Source organism: Sesamum indicum, linkage group LG11, assembly GCF_026168435.1.
Source record: "Sesamum indicum cultivar Baizhima isolate 11 linkage group LG11, ASM2616843v1, whole genome shotgun sequence".
Lineage (NCBI taxonomy): Eukaryota > Viridiplantae > Streptophyta > Magnoliopsida > Lamiales > Pedaliaceae > Sesamum > Sesamum indicum.
In genome coordinates this window covers 2,320,392-2,342,660 of record NC_142667.1, presented here as the reverse complement: position 1 = coordinate 2,342,660, position 22,269 = coordinate 2,320,392, and positions in this window count along the sequence as shown.

Below are 22,269 nucleotides of genomic sequence, written 5' to 3'. Positions count from 1 at the left end.
AAAAGCTTCTTAAGTTGTGAATTCAAAGTACTTATATTTAAAGGGCAACATTCCCTTTGAAAACGGAGGCCTACTTTCTTTTTCTTGGAACCTGTGGTAATGGCCTTTCAATGGAGGCCTACAAATTATATTAAAGTGACATTGGGGAATTACTTTAGAAAATAGTGTTGCACAAATAAACATCTTATTAAAGTAGAATACCTCTAGGTTGCTCATTGCTTGAGACTCAATAGGTGCAACCATTTGCACATACTCATACTCAGCCTATGCAGTATAATACAGAATTAAATAGTTTTTCTAGTAAACAAACTGAAATTAGTGTCTGTTCGGAGATATTAAATACCCGAAAAATGTTGTTGGATTGTGGGGAAATCTGGAATGGGCTTCTAAATTGAGTGGTCACATCTCTTTGTGTAGGATTTGAATACCTTGGGGTCACAAAAGTTGATTTTGAATCATATTGTATGCGCCTCCTTAACCTCTGTAAAACTGAAGAAGGTAGGGGCCTTTGTCCACTCCTCATCGGTTGAGTAAAAGATGGTCTTGATAAGGGAGGCCTTTGGATTGTTGTGTTTGTTTCTCTTGCTGCAAGTGTGGTAATAGGATTGCATTTTGTGCTTATTTCATGTGATATTTTGACCTCTTTTATGATCAAAATGCTCCTAATTAAATATTATTTTGCAGCATTAGTCTATTAAGAAAAAATAAAATGAAAAATAAAGAAAAGAACCAAGATTGAGATTTGGACAAATTTGAAAAAATAGTTAGGCGTGCCCACGCCTAACTGGCAGATTTTCGCCTGGAAAAGGAAACTACTCAAGCTCGATACTGGCAGGAATTTGGGGTTGCTTGAATTACCTTTTTGATGAATGGAAGACTCTTTTTGCTAAAGGAATATCCCTAAGACTATGGAATTAATTCCTCTAATACTTTTAGACTTGTTTAGGAAACTACCTTTTTAGCATTAGTAAAATTAGGTAAGTAGTAGTCTATATCTATGTGATGTAATTCACTTTGGAAACACTTTTTTTTGGACTCTTGAAAATTATAGACCTTGAATTTAGTCTCTCTATTTTCTGCGGTTTCATAATATTTCTTACTTTGCTATTCATGCGTTCTTTCATGAGCATGTCTAGCGAAATTCTCTCATTTGGGATTAAGACTTGGTGAATGCTTAATTCTTATGTGTCGTAAGATCTAATTTATGCTTTCTAGTCTCATTCATATTGATATTTGTGTTATTCTCTATGTTTTTATTACAAAGAGTTTGACTTATGAATGATAGGGCTCATTCTTCATTATCAAGAATATATTGTCTAACCAATTGAATTTGTAAATTCATAATTCTTTTTTTAACTCAATAATCAGTGGTAACACAACATAATTGATTATGCACAAGTTTTCGATTATGTTATGGAGAATGCACAATCTAACTTAAATAAATCCTCGTAGGAACTTATTGGTTAGAATTGGTCCTTTTTAGTTCTTAATGTTGTCGGTAAATTAAATCTTGACCATGTTCCCAAGGTTGTAAACTGATTAGGGATTTGGTCAACAGACGTTCCTTGACTGTCCACAAGGTAAGAAAATATGAGGTTGTTAGATCGTACCAATGCCCATAATCAATTTATCTATTGTGAATGAGTGTCATCTTTGTATCTATAATCTACCATGGAATTAAGCTTCATCTTGTCTTTAACTGGAATATCCTTCTCATATTTATTCTTCTTTGAAATACTCTTTTTATCTATTTAATTTCAGATCTAGATTTTGAATCAAAACCCCCTCTTTTTTATTTTATTTCTATTCTTCAAGGAATTAATTTAAAAATAATCCCTATGGATTCGACCCTGCTCATCACTTTCACAAGTTTTTAGTACGACTATTTGGTGGATTCGACACCCATCATGTGGGGAAATAGAGTGAGGTGACAAGTCTCTGGGGCAGTATTTCAACATTGTTGCTTTCAGTCTGGAGCATATTCTGGGGTATTTGCATCTTGAACAAGTGCATTAAGACCTTTGATTTTGAATGTTATCAGATAAAGAACCAAATTTTTACCTGATCACTTCTTGATTGGAACACTGGTGTCGCACTTGAAAGGTATGATTAGCTGAAAATTGTGATGTCTACAACAAACAGTTCATAATGTCAATCTGAAACTTAGTTAAATTAACTTAAACTATATTTAAAGTGTTAAAGCATGTGTTAAACCTCTTCAGTTTGGGGCATATTCTAGGGTCTGCATCATGAACAAGTGTATTAAACCATTGATTTTGAATGTTATCAGATAAAGAACCAATTTTTTTACCTGATCACTTCTTGATTGGGAAGACTGGTGTGGTACTTGAAAGGCATGATCATTTGAAAATTGTGAAATCTACAACAACCAGTTCATAATGTCAATATGAAAGTTAAATTAACTAAAATAGTATTTAAAAAATAAAATACCTGTGCGTTTTCAAATTGAGATGAGTAGGATTTGTACGGCTCATTTTATTATGGTCTGTTCTTAAACAATTTGCACAAGTATGAGACAAGCCCTTCCTTGACACCACTCCATCTCTAATGTCATTGACATCCCTCGTTCTTACTTTCTTGGGCCTTCCAGGTTTTGATCTGACTTGAGGAGGTTAAACAGTACCCAATGGTGATTCTTCATAATCATGCATTTCCGGCACAAGATTAATCATGTGCCCATACACCCTTAAGTAAGTATCTTTGTTGAAGTAATCATCAATATACTCCTCCTGTCGTAGCTTATTGAGGCAATTGCATGACAACAAGGGAAACTTACCAATTGAAACATTCCAAAAGAACAGTGTCTATCCCTCAGATACACAATGTGGTTTTCCATAAAGTGTTGCACTTCAAATTTGTCTTCACCAGCCCAAACTGGAAAACAATTTCTGCTCTCATGCATTTAGCTCTCAATCTTTTTGCAAATATTAGGACAGACAACACCCTGATATTTCTCCATTGCTTCCCTTTTCACCTGAATTCTTGTCATACATTTCCTTCTTATGCTCTCAAATATTTCTATAATGGGTTGTTCCCTTGGATATAAAATGTAACTATTGAAATACTCTAAAATATTATTGACCAACGTATCACATTTTGTTCTTGAAGGGAAAAAACACTTTGCTCAATGAGGAACAGGTATCTCACTTAACCAATCATATGTAGTTTCATCTTCAGGGAATGTATTAGGCATCAGTCTTTCTATCTCTTTCATCCACCTCAAATGTTGTTTAACATTGTATGTTGATGCAGCCTTCCAAAATAATTTTTTCAGTTCTTTCCCCTTAAAATTTTCCTTTGAAGTTGTTGTACATGTGTTTGAGACCTGTCAACCTTCAACACAAGCGCACTCCTGGGGTTGTGCTTCTCTACGGTTGCACAATAGGCATATAACCGTTCATATTGCTTTTTTATGTTGCCCTGCACCAACTATTGGACATACATCATGGCTCTATACACTTTATGCAGACTACACTCAATCTGAATGTCCCTTCTGATCTTGGTTTTCAAAGACTCTAACCCTCATTTTGATGATCCCTTATGATGTGCTCAATTTTTCTCCCAATATACTTGTAATTTGCTTGCTTGTTCTCAGTTCTGTGTGCACATGTGTGTCTTCCTTTAATTGATTTAATTTGGAGTATTGTTGTTTTTGTGATTGTGAAAGCACGGATCCTCCATAACATTCATTCTTGCATGTGGCAGTAATCTTATATTTTTCATTCTTTATGAATTTCAAGTCCCAACCTCTTCTCACTGCCCAATCTCTCAACACATCCCTGTATTTCTCTCTAGTAGCAAATTTCATCCCTGTTTGCAAGTCAACATCCCCACCATCCATTATATCATTCCACACTTGAAACCCATCACCTTCATCTTCTAACCACCTCAAAGATACAAGCTCGTCTTCTTCACCAACATCACTGAACCACCCACTCTATCTTATTGTTCTCTCCTCTTGTTTTCTCTGTTCTCTCTCTGCCCTTCTTTTCATTTTTTTGTTCCCTCAATAAAGCCAACATTGTTTTAAAAAGTCTTCTAACATAACGATTTGGCTTACTCTCAAATATATCATCATCAAGTGGACCCTTATTTGGCATTAAATTACATACTTCTATTTCCGTAGGTGATCATAGAAACAAGGACTACTAGGGTATCTAATCCCATTCGCTCCCCTAGCTTTCGTCTCTCAGTGTCAGTGTCGGCCCAGCAGAGTGCTTTCACCGTTGGTGTTCTTTCTGATCTCTACGCATTTCACCGCTCCACCGGAAATTCCCTCTACCCCTACCGTACTCCAACTTGGTAGTTTCCACCGCCTGTCCAGGGTTGAGCCCTTATCTACTTATAAGTCGTTTCATGGCAGTTCCGTCTATCACTTTATTGTGAAATACCATACTGGCCCGTTCTGCCATAAGTACCTCCATATTTTGCTGAGTACGTTTCGACAATGGGTTTGAGTCAGTAATTGAAAAACTTCCCCCATGAATATTCTACTATAACGGGTATTCAAGAATCGGTCCATGAAATTTTAATGAGTCTCATACACTACGGGGATGGTGAGAAGAGATATATTTTACATCCCAGAGGGGCTATAATTGGAGATACCATTGTTTCTTGTACAGAAGTTCCTAGAAGCCCTCGCTTTTAAGCATCGGGGAAGCTAGAGTCGGTTCATGGTCCATCAGGGGGACTCTAGTATCCATGAAGGACATTGGGATGTTGAGGAATCAGAGCCACCAAAATCTGAATCATCCCCACCCTCATCACTAACCTTCTATTGGTGGATTCTCAGGGTAATTTCCACCTGTTTGTTCAGGTTCATGGGGGTCTCAGGTGTTTGCTCAATTTCAGTAGGATTTTCAGGTGCATATTCAGGTTCAAGAGGGTTTCCTGATGTCTATGAAGGTCCAAGTGGATTTTCAGATGTTTGGCCAAGTTTAGGGTGGGTTTCATATGCATTTTCAGGTTTATTTGTGATTGGGAGATCTTGCTGGTCATTTTTAGTTGCAAATTCAGGTTCAGGTTGGTCATTTTTAGTTTCAATTTGGGGTTCAGAGGGATTTTCAGTTTCAATTTGGTCATTTTCAGGATTTTCCAACATATCAACAAACAAATCATCTGTAAATTCATTTAATGGATTACTTTCAGGTTGGTTATATAAGGACAATAAAGGTATTGTTCATCTGTTGGAATAATACTACCCTGAGTATCAATCACAAATAAAGGCCCTATTTTTCTTCAAAGTAAAGTTGTATTACATCCGAACCTTCATATGCTCTCAATAATTCAACAATGCCATCACCCCCATTCAAAAGCCTAATACTATTATCCAAACTTACACCAGGAAGACAATAATATACAACAATATTCAAACCCTTACCCCGTGCCTGACTATACATATCAATTATATCTCAATAGTACAATCTCTCTCTATCTACTTTGGAAAATCACATCCTAATACCGCCCACATACCTAACAATGCGTACCCATTCAATAACCACACCAACCCATTTATCAAAATCTGCATAATTAGCCAACACCATGCTGCATAAAACAAAACAACCTACCATTACTAACAGAATTAATTCTACAGAACATCAATAGGAGTGGCAGATGAGTCAAGTCGAGCCTCGCGAGCCGGCTCTATTTTGAGCTCGAGTCGAGCTCGAGCTGAATTATTTTTGTTCATCAGCTCATGAGCCTTTTTCTATTTCTTTTATGTATATATATTTTTTTAAATTTTTATACATTTAATTCCATATTCAATACTTTATCAATTTTATACTCAAAATTGACAATATATTATAATTATTATTCAATATCATACAATTTATTTTGGGTAATAATAAATTATGGTACTTTTATTTATACATTTAATCTTTATACAAAAATAAATTTAATCAACAACTTAGTAAATTATAATATTTTTTTATAATTAAAATTATTATTTAATATGACATATATAAGCTTTACGTTATATTTTAATATATATTTGTATTACGTTATACTTTTTTAAAATTGACAAGTAATTCACTTATGATTTTTTTATCTATTTCTAAGTTTTATATTTATATAAGATACATACTATGCATTATGAAATCTATTTTATTATTTATAAATTTATATCAAAATTTAGTAATTCCTATGAATTAATCTAAAAATACGATAATAATAATAATGATGGTTGAACAATTTTAATTATTATTTTATTATATATATAATGAGATCTAAAAGTTTAATCAATAATTATGATATCATAAAATTCGGGCACCCGATTCATACTAAACTTAAATATATACAAGACTGTGTCCATTAGATTATATCAGACGATATGATTTAAAATTACATGGCCTGATTTAATAATATATCATCTTGAATGATTACTCTTATGTTTCGAGTACGATATCTCGACATCCCGTATATCCAATAAGTCTAAAATTTTACCAAATGTATTTTTCTATAAATTTGATCATATCTAACGGTTTGATCTGAATTTTGATGGCCAGATTAATCCATATTATTCAACAATGTAAGATGATAGTTATATCAATGTTATACTAACATTTATAAATATATAAATTTTGCAGATTGTGAATATATTAATTTCAACTATAAAATATTTTTATGTATTCAATTGCATTATTTCAGATAATGGATACTTTTCACAATTCTAAATTGTTCAGTATAAATTTTATTTTGGTATATTTTACCCATTTTATTACTACTAAACTAATCAGTAGTTTATATTTATAACAATAAATTAAAATTTCATGCTATAGTTTGGTATATTTATAACATAGTATATATTACAATAATCTATTTTATTACTTATAAATTTATGTAAAAATTTGATGATTTGATCCCATGATTTAATCTACTACTAATAATAATAATAATAATAATAATAATAATTAAAAAAATTATACCAAAAAATTAGCTCGAGCTCAAAATGTAAGAATTGAGCTCGATAAGCTCATAAGCTCGAGCTCGTCAGATGGAGCTCGAGCCACTCTCCTGCAAATCGAGCTCACTAAAAAATATTAAGATCGACTCAAGCTCGACTCGTTTACACCTCTAAAATTATTTAAAATTACTTCAGTCATGAGTTGGGGACAGGAAATGTAGGGGACAAATAGGCTATACAATTAACTAAAATTACATCACAAACATCCAGCTGGTGGGGACCATTAAAGAATCCAATTAACTATACAATTGAACTTACATAAATAGACCATTACTTAAATAATTCAACAGAGCATCATTCAGTAAAACTTTAGTAATATAAAAAAAACCATATGAAGATACCATAACATAAAAGGCCATAAACAAACATGAAAATTAACCGCAGATTTGTTGGGACCAATATTTACCAAAAGACAAACCAAAAATCCAAATTCCTAGAAATATGAGGACCAAAAAATTAAACTCAAAAGCAGGAAATTAAGAGCTTATTGATTGTGTTTTCAATTAGATTTTTTCCACTTTTTTACTGTTTGGGTAGGTGCGAATTTGTTTGGTCAAGTCATTTTTAGTGAGAATGCATTCCCATTTTAATTCTCAATTTCAAATTTACATAGGTCACATGGGCTTGTCATAGTTATCTTTCTGTCACATCAAAAATACATATACATATATTTAGCATTCTCACACCTATATAGCTATATTTGGAAACAACTAATCTAAACATATTCTCAGTTTTTGCATAAAAATCAATAAAGCATTTCTACACATTTTCAATTGTTGGAAACTGAAAATGAAAATGAAAACAGAACCGAACGAGCTCTAATATGCTAACCTGTAATATTCTTCTCAGGGTCCCAATTCAACCAAAAAAGCAATATACTTTTTCAGTTCTTGGGCAAGTATTTGCTTAGTTCCAACAAATAAAAAAAAAAAAAAAAAACAAATCAACATTGAGTCAACAAAGACCGTAATATTTCCACTATATTGAAGAAGATAAACAAATAGAGTTGATTACCTCCAAATCGCCTTGCTTTTCGACTGAGTTTTCTAAATCGAACTTCGACTTATTAATCAACATAGAAATTTAGTTTACTTTCACTCAATTTTTACGATAATTTCCGCCTATCAGTAAGATCCAAATATTGAAAGAACCGTGACCCCAACATTATGTTTGGATTTGTATTTTAATTGTTTTGTTTTGTGTTTTGGAAATAGAGAGAGAAAAATAGAGATAAGTAAGTGTGTGTTGAAAATAAATGATATGTTTGAATTTGTGTTTTGGAAAAATTTAAAATATTTTAAAATATGTGGTGTAGGTTTGATGTTGGGATTTGGAAGACAAAAATCACTATTCATTGTCAAATCATATATTTTTATATATAAATATGTATATATATTAATATTTTATGTTTAATGTTGTACTTTTGGGATACAAAAATTACTGTTTATTGTCAAATCATGTCTGTTTTATATATATATATATAAATGTATATATATATATATTATATATAGAAAGTTGAAAAACAGAAAAACACGCAGATAAGGTGTAAAAACACAAAAACAAACATTGAGTGTGTTTTATCTTGTCTCGGGAATTGCGGAGTAACAAATCCAAACAAAGCCCAAATGTTTTGATAAAAACCCTACTCCAAAATTTTGACTATCATCTCCCGCAAAAACGAATGGTAAAAATTTGATTTTTACCTTAAATAAGTAACGAGGGTATAACGGGCATTTTCTTTCACACACTAACGCCGTCAGAGTTGACTAATGGTAGTGGGACATGAGTTATATTTAATTAAACACATAGTTTTTTTAGATTTAATTAACATAAGGGGTTTTTTTAGATAAATCAAAATGCAGGGGGGTTTATGCAATTATCCCATTTAAAAAAAAAAAGGATAATACAAAGCATGATAACAAAAATGGATTGACACTAGTTGCCGTAGTAGCCCCGGCAATGCAGATGTAGCGGTGGGCCTGGTGGCCAGTCAATTGACCACCGCAATTCACGGAAGTCAGCCTTTTTTTATCTAAATAAAAGTAAAACTCTTTTATATTCAACATAATAATTATGAATAACTCCTTATTATTAAAAAATTATAAATACCGGAATTACTAAGTGTTGAATTGAAGCTTAGAATTAGCAACTTTATCTTTGTTTTATTTTTTTTAAAAAATTGAAAAAATAATAAAAAAAGTGAATGAAATGGGTAAAAAAATTTAAAAAATTACAAAAAAATCACTTAGTCCATAAAAGAAGTTTCAAAATTAGTTAACAAGGGTATTTTGGTTATTTCACCTTAAAAAATAGATGAACACTTTACAAAAACTAACGGGTTGAGTTCATTGTTGGATAATTTCAAAATCAAAAGGTACTGATAATTTCGACAAGTATTTAGAATAATGTCAAATATTAGGGCAGTACGTTAATTTACCTTAAAAAACAAGTAGGAATAATTACAACATGTAAAAGTTCATAACAGACAACGCAGAGGAAAAGCCATGAACATTTAGTAGAGTTTGCACAACAATTTGCTTTTAATTTCGGAAGTCTGTGTGTTTACAGAAATGGCAGCTACCCCTTTAGATATAAGTAGCTTAGAGGCGGCAAAACAACCAAGTCTAGAAGCAATTAGTTAACTACTTCAGTAAACTAACTTAACTACTGATTTGAGAAAGACTGCCAAACTAATAAAAACATAACTAACTAAAAAACATTAACGCGTCGAAGCTGAACTAAAAAAAACAGAAAACATGTTGGACTAGTAAAAGTGCAAGGGAAGGGACAACAACGACTTCAACTATTCATTTGAGTGCTTCATATCAAGTTGATTCCACTGATGCTATGTTGTTGTTGATGCACACTTCTTAACATCCCTTCCTCAACTTGAGTTGGGAGAATATTGATCAACCCCAAAATCGCCCAAGAGAGGGTGAATGGGATGTAGTCGGAATCAGCCGGAGCTTCTATCTCAACGATATTTTGGAAACGACGGGATGAAGATGCAGGAGCAAAGAAAACGGGGTCGTTGGATGTACCTACGACCTCCCTAGGGGAGGTTACGGACTACCCAGACATCAAACTCAAACTAGAGTTCGACTCAGACTCAGACTCTTAGTGAGAACTAATACTAGTAGACATTGAAAAGCAGAAACTTAAAAGAGGGATGATACTTGGAAGAAGGAAGCTGATAAAGCAGAAGACTGCCGGAGTAGATCGAAAGCGACTAAAGCAGGATGGGCGATCAAAAAAATTTAAATGAGGGACTATATACAGGGAAAGAAATGAACCAGCGCGCCTTTCCATATGAAACGAGATGATGCCACGTCATCAACATCAATGGCTAAGATTCTGCGATCTGACAGGCGATTGATCAACTCCTCTTAGTGTCATTAATGACACTAAGAGTAGTAGGAGAGTAATGATGAGGGTAAATATTAAATGACCAAAATACCCTTACTTTTTAAAGGATTTTACTCCTAATGGCAGGATCCACGCGTGAATATGCAAGTCGGGTCGGATGGACCCATAGAGTCAACCCGTCTATCCAGCCGTTGGATTGCATGACGTCAGATCATCCAGATGATGACACGTGGCGCTCAACCATGCGATACTGTACCAGTATAAACACCAGCAAAAATGAATATTTCAGTAAGTACATTTATTACTTTTTCTTGATCTCATTCGTCCTCACTTGATCGCTTTCTACTCCATATATCTAACTTAAGCATCAAAGGGCCTTCGCTGGGGGCTACCCAACTAGTCTCATGTTTGTTCTGTTATCAGGATCTACTTGTAGGGAGCTCGAGAGAAGGATTCAGCGACCCGATCCAAAATTTGCGCGACCTACATCAGACAACAATGGATTCAACTATTCGTTTAGTGCTTCATCTCAAGCTGATCCCACTAATGCTCTATTGATGATGATGCACACTTCTTAACACAAAAGCCTCCAATGAAATTGCATTTAATTACATATAATTCCTTAAATTTAAAAAATTACATACATCTCCCCTAATACTAATGGTCATTAACCCAACAATTTTGATAAAATAACTATTTTTTCCTGCATTATAAATTACACGAACCTCCTGTGAAGTTTATTCAAAGTAAAGGCACTTTTCTTAAAGATTTGTCATATTACAATTGTTCCACAACAATCAACCAATAAGGCACACCATTCTTCTTTAACATGATAATGAGAAGCTCTCTGTGAACTAGTGATAAAATTATAGTCGGATTCGATCAAATTGTAAATCAAGCCCATGATAATACAATTCAAAAAAAGTAATTAGTCATATGCCAAGTGTATTAAAGTTACTATATCATTAGTTCGATCAGTCATATCTAGTGTGGAAAATCACAATTCCAGCCCTCTGGATTGGATATATTATTTTTTTTCTTTTTATTTTGAAGGAGGTTAATTTGATATATCTATTAAGAAATAATTGCGATTTACAACACTTAATATAATTCATTATAATATCCAATTATTGGATCTTCTATTTGCATTAATCATCATGTCCTCTTTCATATAATGTTTGTCTCAGTCTACAAGCTTTCTTCAGTAGCAAGTCTATCTCAACATTCGCACTCCAAGCAAGCTCCCAAATAAGAGTCTTGCTCTATTATACGGAGAAAGTTTTGGTGCAAATCAGATTTGGTAAATTAAATTAATTATTTAGTAAATATAATTATATTTTTTTTATGTGATTGATCACAATAACTTCACTATACATAATCTGAATTTGTTCCGTTGTAAAATAACCTAATTAATAATAGTATTATGAATTATTGACATGTTCTCCTTGTCGTTTTGGCAATTCACAAAGTAAGTGTGAAAAGAAAAATTTGAGAAAATTTTAAATTTGGTACTTCCGTTAGAAATCTAATGACAAGTCGCACGTGGCCGTTAATCATGCGCCTTCACATGAGTGGTTGTGGGTAAAATAATTAAGACACAGAGAGAGAGAGTTATAATTTTGATACTATAACTTAGGAGCCCCTTAAAATATTAATACCACAATATTAGTTGCTTGCAGTATTGGTATCATAATTTGGAAAATAGCTTGAAAAGGTGCCACAAAATAGCCTCCGTCTTCACTTTTGGTGCTTTTGTTAAATTGACAACAATAAGACTAACACCGGGATGGTGGACAAAAAATAGTGGGTTTAATGTATTTTACCCCATCTCATAGTTGTAGGGGAAATAGCATTTTTGGTACCATATGTTAGGCCTATTTCACTTTTGGTCTCAATCATTACGGAATTAGCATTTTGGTCCCACAACTTATAAAAATTAGCACTTTTAGTTCTTATTCGATTTTTTATCTATAATTTAACGATGTAGGTCACGTACCCAGCACATGAGCGCTAATTATTTCTAGCTGGATGGAAAATTTATGCGTCTTCCAGTTTGGGACCACTTTCATGGGGAAATGTAACTAAGAAAAATAAATCTTGAAGAAAATTAGGGGAAAAAAGAGAGATTTCTCTCTTCTCTCATAAAAATTGAATCTCATCCTTCCCATGTTTCTATAAGTTAAGGTCAAGTAAAAGCAACACAAAGAATAAATCTTGCACAAGTGAATCAAGTAGGAAAAATGGGGCATTCACGTGCTACTGTGTGAAGAAGGGCCAAAACCCCCCCAACCAAAAATACTTAACAGTCACGTGCTAGGCATGTGTCATACATTATTAAATTATAGATGAAAAGGTATATGAGAATCAAAAATGCTAATTTTTATAAGTTACAGAGCTAAAAGTGCTGAGCTCATATGGCCGAAGTGAAATAAACCTAACTTATGAGGCCAAAAATGTTTCCCAGATAGTTGTAAAATTAAAATAAAATCTCTAGAAAAATTAAATACCAAAAAATCCCCTTATAAAAATATATATAGGCAAAAGAACCCCACCCCCCACATCATGAGTGCACAACACCTATCGATTTTTTTTCGCAACCTTATAGTCAAATAAATTATACCCTTTATCATAAATCATTACTATAGTACCATTATTATGATTGAATGATTTTTTCTTAAAAAGAAACTATTATAAGGGGATAAAATGCATTAAACCCACTATTTTTTGTCCACTACCCCGACCTCAATTAACAACCACTTGCAGTGCATGTGGTTGCCCTTAACAATTTAACAGTAATACCAAAAGTGCAGACGAAAAGACTATTATGTAGTACCTTTTTAAGTTATTTTTGAAGTCATGATATCAATATTGCAAGGAACATAAAATTATGATATCAATATTGCAAAGGACTCTAAATTGTGGTACAAAATTTGCAATTTTCTCTTTTTTTTTTTTTTTTTTTTTGTTTTGCTTCCCCCATCCCACCCCACCTTCCCAAGCCACTTAAGTGAAGGCACTTGATTTAACAGTCACTAATAGAAGTACCAAAAGTATAAATATTCAGTTACCATAATACTTTTTCAAGTAATTTTTTGAATTATGATACTAGAGAACCTAATTGTGGTATCAAAATTATAATTTTCTCGAAAAAATTATATTATTTTTTATATTGAACTTGATTAAAACCCGCAAACTCGTATAGTTGGGAGAAATATGTGTACTCTATTATTGAACATTAGAATAAATCACATAATATAAAAGTAGGGTAATTACAATGAGCTCCTTTAAAGTTTGGTATAACTATAAATGTTCTCTTATTGTTTGAAAAATTATCACTACCGATCTAATTTTAACATCCATCCAACAATTTGTCACATTCCTTTAGTATCTATTAGGCTCCATCCATTTTTGTGGTTGGCTGACTATACCCTTGTCAACTATGAATTATTTTTACCTATTTCAAAAAAAATTAATTTTTTATGGACTAGAAGGGCAAGAAGAAAACTTCACCTTATCATCCTTTGTTACAAATTTTTGAGTTCAAAAGGAAAAAAATCAAGGGCAAGCAGGCACTTCCAGGCCTCTCACTAAAACAAAACGGGATTTGGAGAGAATTTTATGACTGTTCCAATGCTCGTTTCTAGTGGGAACAATCATTGGAATTATTGAGGAACGAAATCACGTCGTTGATGTCACATTCCTCTTATATTCCATCCTTTAGTTTTGGAACGGCAAGTCCGTTACTACAACTGTTCAATTATTGTGTTATAATTTGTGTTTCTATTATCGTGCCAAAAACAAAAAAGTAAATATTATAACATAGTTTGGAACGATTTTGTAACCATTGGAACAACCCTTCAATGGTATATGGGTATCGTTCCAAAATGTGGTCCAGTGGCCGTTGAAATATGGGAACGTGAAAAAAAATCATTCCAAAATAAGGTACAATCTGAGACGATTCCAGTCCTTAGAAATGCTTGTATTACAATACACATTTCTAAGTATGGTATTTGTGAGATGTAGTTTGTGTTTCAAATACTATTCCAAAGTGAGTTACAATTTGGCACAACTTTGATAGATAGAAAATATTGTTTTACAAGACCCTTTCCAAATATATTACAATGGCTAAATTTTAACGGCTATTTTTGTATTCCAAACCGTGTGTCAAACCCCATTCTTAAATGTGGTGCAACGGCTATATTCTAATGGCTATTTGTCGAGTTTCAAATACCATTTAAATGCTCGTTCCAAATTTTCTTATAAATATGTCGCTTTTACTTCATTTACTCTTACTCTCTCTTTTGTATTCTTATACAATTGATAGTAAATTTCATCAATCTCTCTCTAATTTTCTTTGATCGTTGAAGTTGTTTTAATTAGGTAACAATTTAACCTTTTTTGATCAATTAAAATGAATGCAGTACTTCTTAATTGGTTATATTTGTTCTATTTTTGTCAATTAAAATGCATTATTTATAATATATATATATGTATGTATATGTATGTGTAGGACAAACTATGTTAAAATAATTGGGGAGATGGATGCTGAGAAGAATTTGCCAAGGATAGTTGGTCTTCTGTTGGAGTTTGAGGATGGTGTTACTGCATTTCTAAAATGGTCCAAGTCTCAACATGCATATATGAACGATAAGAAGATTAAGTGTTCATGTCGGAAGTGCAAAAATAAAATTTTTAAAACACCAAGAGAGGTTAATTTTGACTTTTATATGAAAGGGTTTATGCTAAAGTATTATAATTGGACTCCCCATGGCGAGAAAAACGTGCAAGAGTATTTTAGTGCCGTCATTGTACCCTCTCTGCAGAAGGAGTAAACTCCAGTTGCTCAGGAGGATGGTAGTGCACACTGGAGTGATGCAGCACAGATGGATTGGGGGTAGAGGATGATTTTAGATGCCGTCAGACAGGCTTTCTAGTCGTCTTATAACATGAGGGTGTGCTTGCTGATGGTATGAGGTCCTATCCAACTGATGTCGTGCCTAGTTCATATTATGGCGAGGGTTGTCAGATTATTTTTTCGACGAAATGCGTGCTGTCAACCAGCATTGTGGAACAGCTGCACCCAATCTCAATTGCCAATAGTTGTTAGTTTGGTGAATATCAAGCTGAGAATAATTTTTAAAGCTAGCATATGATTAAGTATCCTAATGGATTAATAATATGTTGCCCCGCAATCACACCCTGCCCCTCGATTTCTATAATACGAAAAAGAAGAGACTTGGGTTTACCAATTGAGAAAATTGATGCGTGTAGAATAGTTATATGTTGTATTAGAAGGAAGATATTGATATGGATTAGTGCAAGTTTTGTGGAGAAGCCAAAGTTCCAACTAGGAACCAAATCCTTACTGCAAGAAGACTCCGTATGTCATTTTTAGGTACCTGCTGCTTACCCCTCGGCTGCAAAAGTTGTATGCTTCAGAAGCAAATGTCGAGCACATGACGTAGCATGCCAATCATCAAACATAGGAGGAATCCATGCGTCATCCATCTGATGTAGAGGTATGGAGGCATTTCGATTGGACATATACCATTTTGCAACAAGGCCCCGTAATGTTATACTAAAGTTGTGCACGGATGTTCACAGCACACGGGCAATATGGTCATACTTACTTATGTTGGCCTGTTATACTTACACTGTACAATATTCCATCGAGAATGTGCATGAATTTTGAGTATATGATCCTGATGATGGTGATCTCTAAAATGTGGGTGTATTAACCCATGATAATGCCACAAACCATAAGTTCATAATGCGTGTCGCATTAATGTGAATAGTGAAAGAATTACCTGCTTTTGGGATGGCATTTTGATGGAGTATCGCTGGTGTTATTGGGAGTCCAGTTTGTATGAATGACACATGGGCATTTCATTTGCAGCATTGTAGAAAGGCATGCTACTTTGACTACCATAGATAGTTTCTCCCCTAGGACCATCTGTACCCCACGAACAAGAAAGCCTTCATTAAAAATCAAGTAGAAAGGAAAGTTTTTCACCTCTGAGGCTGATTGTAAAGCAGATAAGCGATTAGGTTGTAGAGTTCAGTCCTGCAGTTGAAGTACTATTGACACTCCCACCGGGCTACAATAGTGAGCACAAGTGGATGAAGAAAATCATCTTTTGGAAGCTCAAATACTAGGGGAGGCATCTGATACGGCACAATCTTGATGTCATGCACATTAAGAAGAATGTATTTGACAATATATTCAATATTGTGATGGATATAAAGTAGAAAACAAAGGACAATTTGAATACATGGAAGGACCTAAAGATTATATGTAATAGGCCAGATCTTGAGGTAAATGAAAGGAGACCAAACGTGATGCCAAAATCCGTATATACCCTAAAGAATGACCAGAAAATGAGGATATGTGATTGAATTTGTAGTCTTAAGTTTCCTAACGGTTACGCATATAACCTAGCACGTTGCATCGACATGAAGCAACAGAGGGTGAAAGGCATGAAAAACCATGATTATCACGTATTCATGTAGAAGTTGATCATTGTTGCCTTCTGTGAGATGCTTCCTAAGCATGTGGGATAGTTTTTACAAGTCTTGAGAGTTTTGAATATATATTTATATGTATCTTCTTTTTTTTACAAAAAAACATAGGTCATTTTTAATGAACTCTATGAGCACTACCATTCGGATGACCCAAATATTGATCAACTAGTGAAACTGAATTCAAAGATGGGTTCAAACATTGGTAAGTGTCAAACCTCATTTATTATGTTATAACTATGAAAAGGTTATTCGTCCATTATCTCTGCTATGTAAATTGCAGGTGAAACCCGAATTGAACTACACGGACAACGAGCTATTGAAGTTGCATTATTGGGGTCCTAGGGTAGAGGTGAGTACGTTCCCGTGTTACTTCGTGAATTGTTATATTTTCTACACTGAACGTGACAACGTCGGCAAGTCAAATATAAATTGCGGGGTGTGTGTTAAAAGCTCACCCTATACAAATACAGACAGTGACTTCTACGAGATACTCGAAGAGATAATTCAATTGGATTACCAATTTATTCTGGACATTCACATCATTTTTTCCAAGTGTCGTTGGGTCGATCCCCTAAGACGTATGAAGATACACCCTCGTTATCACCTTGTTGATATAAATTTCAAAAAGGAGTACCAAAAGGATGAACTATTCATCCTGGCGCAACAAGCGGTACTATACGGAATACTAGAGCATGAAGAGAGAGAAAGGTGATTGGATAACTGTATGCAAAACCAAGGCTCAATGAATAATTGATGACTCTCGATGGATCAAAGTCGCATTGGAGCTAGAGGAAGCCATAGTTACTCCAGAAGTTACTACAGATAATTACGACCTACATCATCCAAAAGGTATACAATTAGTCGTTGATCTTTCTGTGGCACATCAACGGGGAGCAAGTACATCCTTTTCAGCAAATTGTGAATCTAATGATGGAGATGATGAAGATAGCTTTGAGAGTTATGAGACTGAAGAAGACCATGATTGAGTGTCTAGCATTTAGTTATCAATCCAATTTGTAATAAAAATTTGAAGTTTATACATTCTATTAATTATACATTTTTAATAAATAAAATAATTTTGAAACGGTTCTAAATATAAATAATATGATTACACAACCATTGCTAACTGAATGGTATTTTTGTAAAATTTGCAAGGAACGGTGTTTTTCATTTCTCCACTCGAATGCCCATTCCACAAGTAAATTAGATATGGCACCTCCTGTATAAAAAGGAGCGAAATTTAAATTTGAAATGGTTATTTCAGTTTGAATGTTCCACAACTAGTTCCAACATAATTTAATATGGCGCCTTCTGAAAAATATGTGAAAAATTCAAAATTGGAACAGTTATATTATTCTAAAGCCTCTCCTAATTATAGCCTTCCAGTTTATAAATTATCTAGAACGGTTCCAAATGTTACTTAGAATCATTCCAAAATGTGTATAAAAAATATCCAATGTACATTTTGGTTATGATATCCTAAAGAAAGTGGATCGATCCGGAAAGCGCAAAATTAAAATTATCGTATTAAACGTATTAATATTCGATAAAGGGGTGTATCCTTGATCTTTTTTAGGCGTTTGGTGTATAATAAATAAGAAAACAAGCCATGAATCAAAGCAAGGAAAACAAGAGACACAAAATCGTAAAGAGAACTTTACCCTCATCGTTTTCTTGAACCGGCTACAAACGTTGTTCCTTTTTCAACCCTATCTTTCTCCACAGTCCACTAGCAAAACTAGGAAAGGGAAGAAAAATATCACCGAACACGTTATGAGTTAATGACCTTGTATGGATAGGGATAAGAGAATGGCTGATCTTTTAGAGGGAGAGAGGCTCAAATTTGTGAATTAGGTGTAGGTTAGTGATAAGAGGATTTGTTAGTGTTTTTGACCTAGCCAAGAATCACTAAATAAGACCTAGCTTATCTAACCTCTTTTCTCACAAACCCTAGGCTAAATTTTTAGCCTTTCAAGCTCTGAATTTCGTCCACCCCCTCTCCTGAAATCAGCCAACATGTTATTTGACCTAGATAAAGTCAAATTGGGTCATGGGCTTAGTTTAAAGTGGACTGGGCTCCAAGAAATCAAGCCCATGTCAATGAACCTAAATTCAATCCAATTTAATCTTAAGTCCATCACTTTAAGTAATTTAATCCAATTAAAGGATCAAGCATATTCTCTCATTTAATTTATAAATTCAATCCATAAATTAATTTAATTAATTTAAAAGGCTTAAAACTCAAAATTAATTAATCTAATTAATTAAACTTTAAGAAAATCTAACCCGTGGATTATATAAATAATCCAATCATTTATTCTCTTCAAAAAATTAATTTAATCCAATTAAATTAATCTCTACCTTTTGCAACTAATTCTAAATTAATTACATTTAGAGTGTGACTCTTTGGGTTCACCCTCCACTAAAATTGGGTGTGTTTTCAATGCAATTAATTAAATCTAATTTAATTACTTATTTTCGATTATCTCATAACCAGAAATAGCCCGTTACTATGGGTGCCCGTCTAGCAACAGTTCATGGCACTTGAGATTAGGTGAATAATGATGAACATTTAGGCAACCAAATTTATATAAGTAAGGTCCTTCATTTACCCTACTGAACTATCACGGGGAAACCTATCCCACTGATTCAGTCATTGTGACAACAGATTCTAATGGAAACAAGTCTTAGAGTGCATAGGAGATGTCACTGTCATAATACTGACAAGGGATGGATTCTGTCTTGGAATGCAACGTGTTCACTACACAATCTGACTACACTAGATAAGGCTTATAATGGTCTTATCTTTTGACATAGATATTGCTAGCCAGATCTAAGAGCCATCATATGCATGTGACTGCTATGGTTCTCCAAGTCCGAGCATTAATCTCACACTATCAGAATCGAGAATCCCAATCATACCGACCAAACATAAGAGGCTTCCATATGACGATTCCCGCGAGTCAGCACAGTCAGTCAACTATCTTGCCAAACAATAAGTTGCACAGACGACCTAAATCTCCCGCTAAAGAAACATGGCTGCAAAAAAATTTTCACTGTGTTTGGTTTTATGTTTTTCCAATTCCCAAGACAAGATAAAACACACTCAATATTTATTTTTGTATTTTTACACCTTATCTGTGCATTTTTTTATTTTTCAACTTTTTATATATAATATATATATACACTTATATATATAATATAAAAGAGACATAATTTGACAATAAATAGTAATTTTTGTTTCAAAAAAATACAACATTAAACATACAATATTAATATATATACATATAAAAAGGATATATAAAAAAGATATGATTTGACAATGAACAGTGATTTTTGTCTCCCAAATCCCAACAGCAAACCCACACCACTTATTTTAAAGTATTTAAATACCTCAAAATATAAATTCAAACATATCATCTATTTTCAACACACATTTATTTATCTCTATTTTTTTCTCTCTATCTACAAAACACTCAAAGCACAAATCCAAACACAATGTTTGAGTTTACAATTACCCGAACCCAATTTTGAATAGATCAGGTCGATTTTCAGGTGGAGATAAATGCCGATCAGGTTAATCAAGTACCGGACATCTAATTAAAAAATAAAATATAAGTGACTCATTGTCCTAATTGAAAAAAACATAAAGTCAAACTTAAAAACTTTAGACTATAAATTAGAAAAGACTTAAGCCAAACCTATTGTCCAACATTGAAAACGTATCAACCAAGTTTAAAAACTTCAGGCTACAGATAAGGAATAGTTTAAGCTAAACTTGTTGTCTTAGATTGGAAAAGCATAGAAGTTTAAGTACTTGAGGCTATAAATATGAAAAAGTTTAAGCACAAAAAATAATAATATTTAACTATATTTTTTATTTTAAATAAAAAATAAGATCAAAATCAATTTTGATTGGGTCACCGGGTGACCAATTTTGGCTAGTTTTGATCGGTTCTCACCGATTTTAACCATACCCATTGGAACCTACAAATTGGCGTGGACACATGGCTGATTCTTGGTTGAACTAGTCAATCCTGCTGAGCCAATCTGATTTTGAAAATATGGCATATGTAACGAGTGTGCTTCGATTGTTAGTATTTTTTATTAAGGGCAATATGGTATTTTTGTCATGTATTATGTAACTATAGGCCGTTAGCACTTTTGGTCCTGTGATTTACTTCATTTACACATCTGAGATGTTTAGAACTAAAATCATAAAAAGAGAGAGAGAGAGAGAGAGAGCAGAAGAAGAAGAAAAAGAAGAAGAAGAAGACGAAGTTAAATGAATCAAAAATATTAACGACCTATATAATTTTACCATTTATTAAGTATGGAGGGGCTAGAATTACTATTTTTATTGACAGAATTCATATCAACTAAAAAACCATAATGCATAGTTTTTTTACACAAAATAGTCATTTTTTTAAAATTTTTCTATATATAATATTTATTAATGCACATTTAAAATTAATAAAAAAAATAGTTTTCATTAGTTCTTTATTTTAGTTTTATTCTTTTTATATAATTAAATAAATAAAATCATATTGTATTTGCTCCATAATTTAATATATTTATTAAATATGAGACCCCTAAAGTAACGGTGATGAGGGTCGAAATGGATGAGAGCTCTTTGATGGTTAGGTCATGCTCGTTCTCATTCTCCTAGAAGTATAGTTCCTGAGAAAAGAGAAGATTTTTAGGGTACTTAGGAGATCCCCAACTAAGATCCTGCGATGCTCAAATCAGTGAAAGTGGTGAGATGGTCGCAAGCGATCTAGAGGAATAAATGAGGTAAAAAAAAGTAGTCAATGTAACATTAAATGCATGCAAACAGTAGTATTATAGGCCCAAATGTCCGTACGTGGCTGGTCTACGTGACGACATCTTGCATGGGGTGTCCCCAAAAGATCTATGGTCAACGCTCCAGGTTTCTAATACGGGTCAGAGCCAGCGGGTTGGGTATGCAACCAGACCCACGAGAATAGCGCGGATCCTTTAGGTTTTAGTGTGTTCTTTTCTCTCTTAGGAGGGGCATTTTCATCCATTTAACCTACTAGATAATGTACCCTCATCAAACGGTAATAGTTGGCAAAGTATGAATAGTGTCTAAAATGCCGCTATCTATATTTATATATTCCACAAAAAATAATCTTTTTTTATTAATTGATTTTATTGATTGATCCTTTTCATACATATTTAAAATTAATTTATTTTATTAGCTCGTTTGAGATCAATTAATAAAAGCTTGTTTGAATTTTATTTATTAAACCTAACAAATCAAACTTGATCTTTCTTTTTTTTTTTTTTTTGTCAATAAGCTTTCAAGCTCGATTTGAACTCGATTTGATTAGTATAAAAATAACAAAATATACTTAAAAATATCATATTACTCG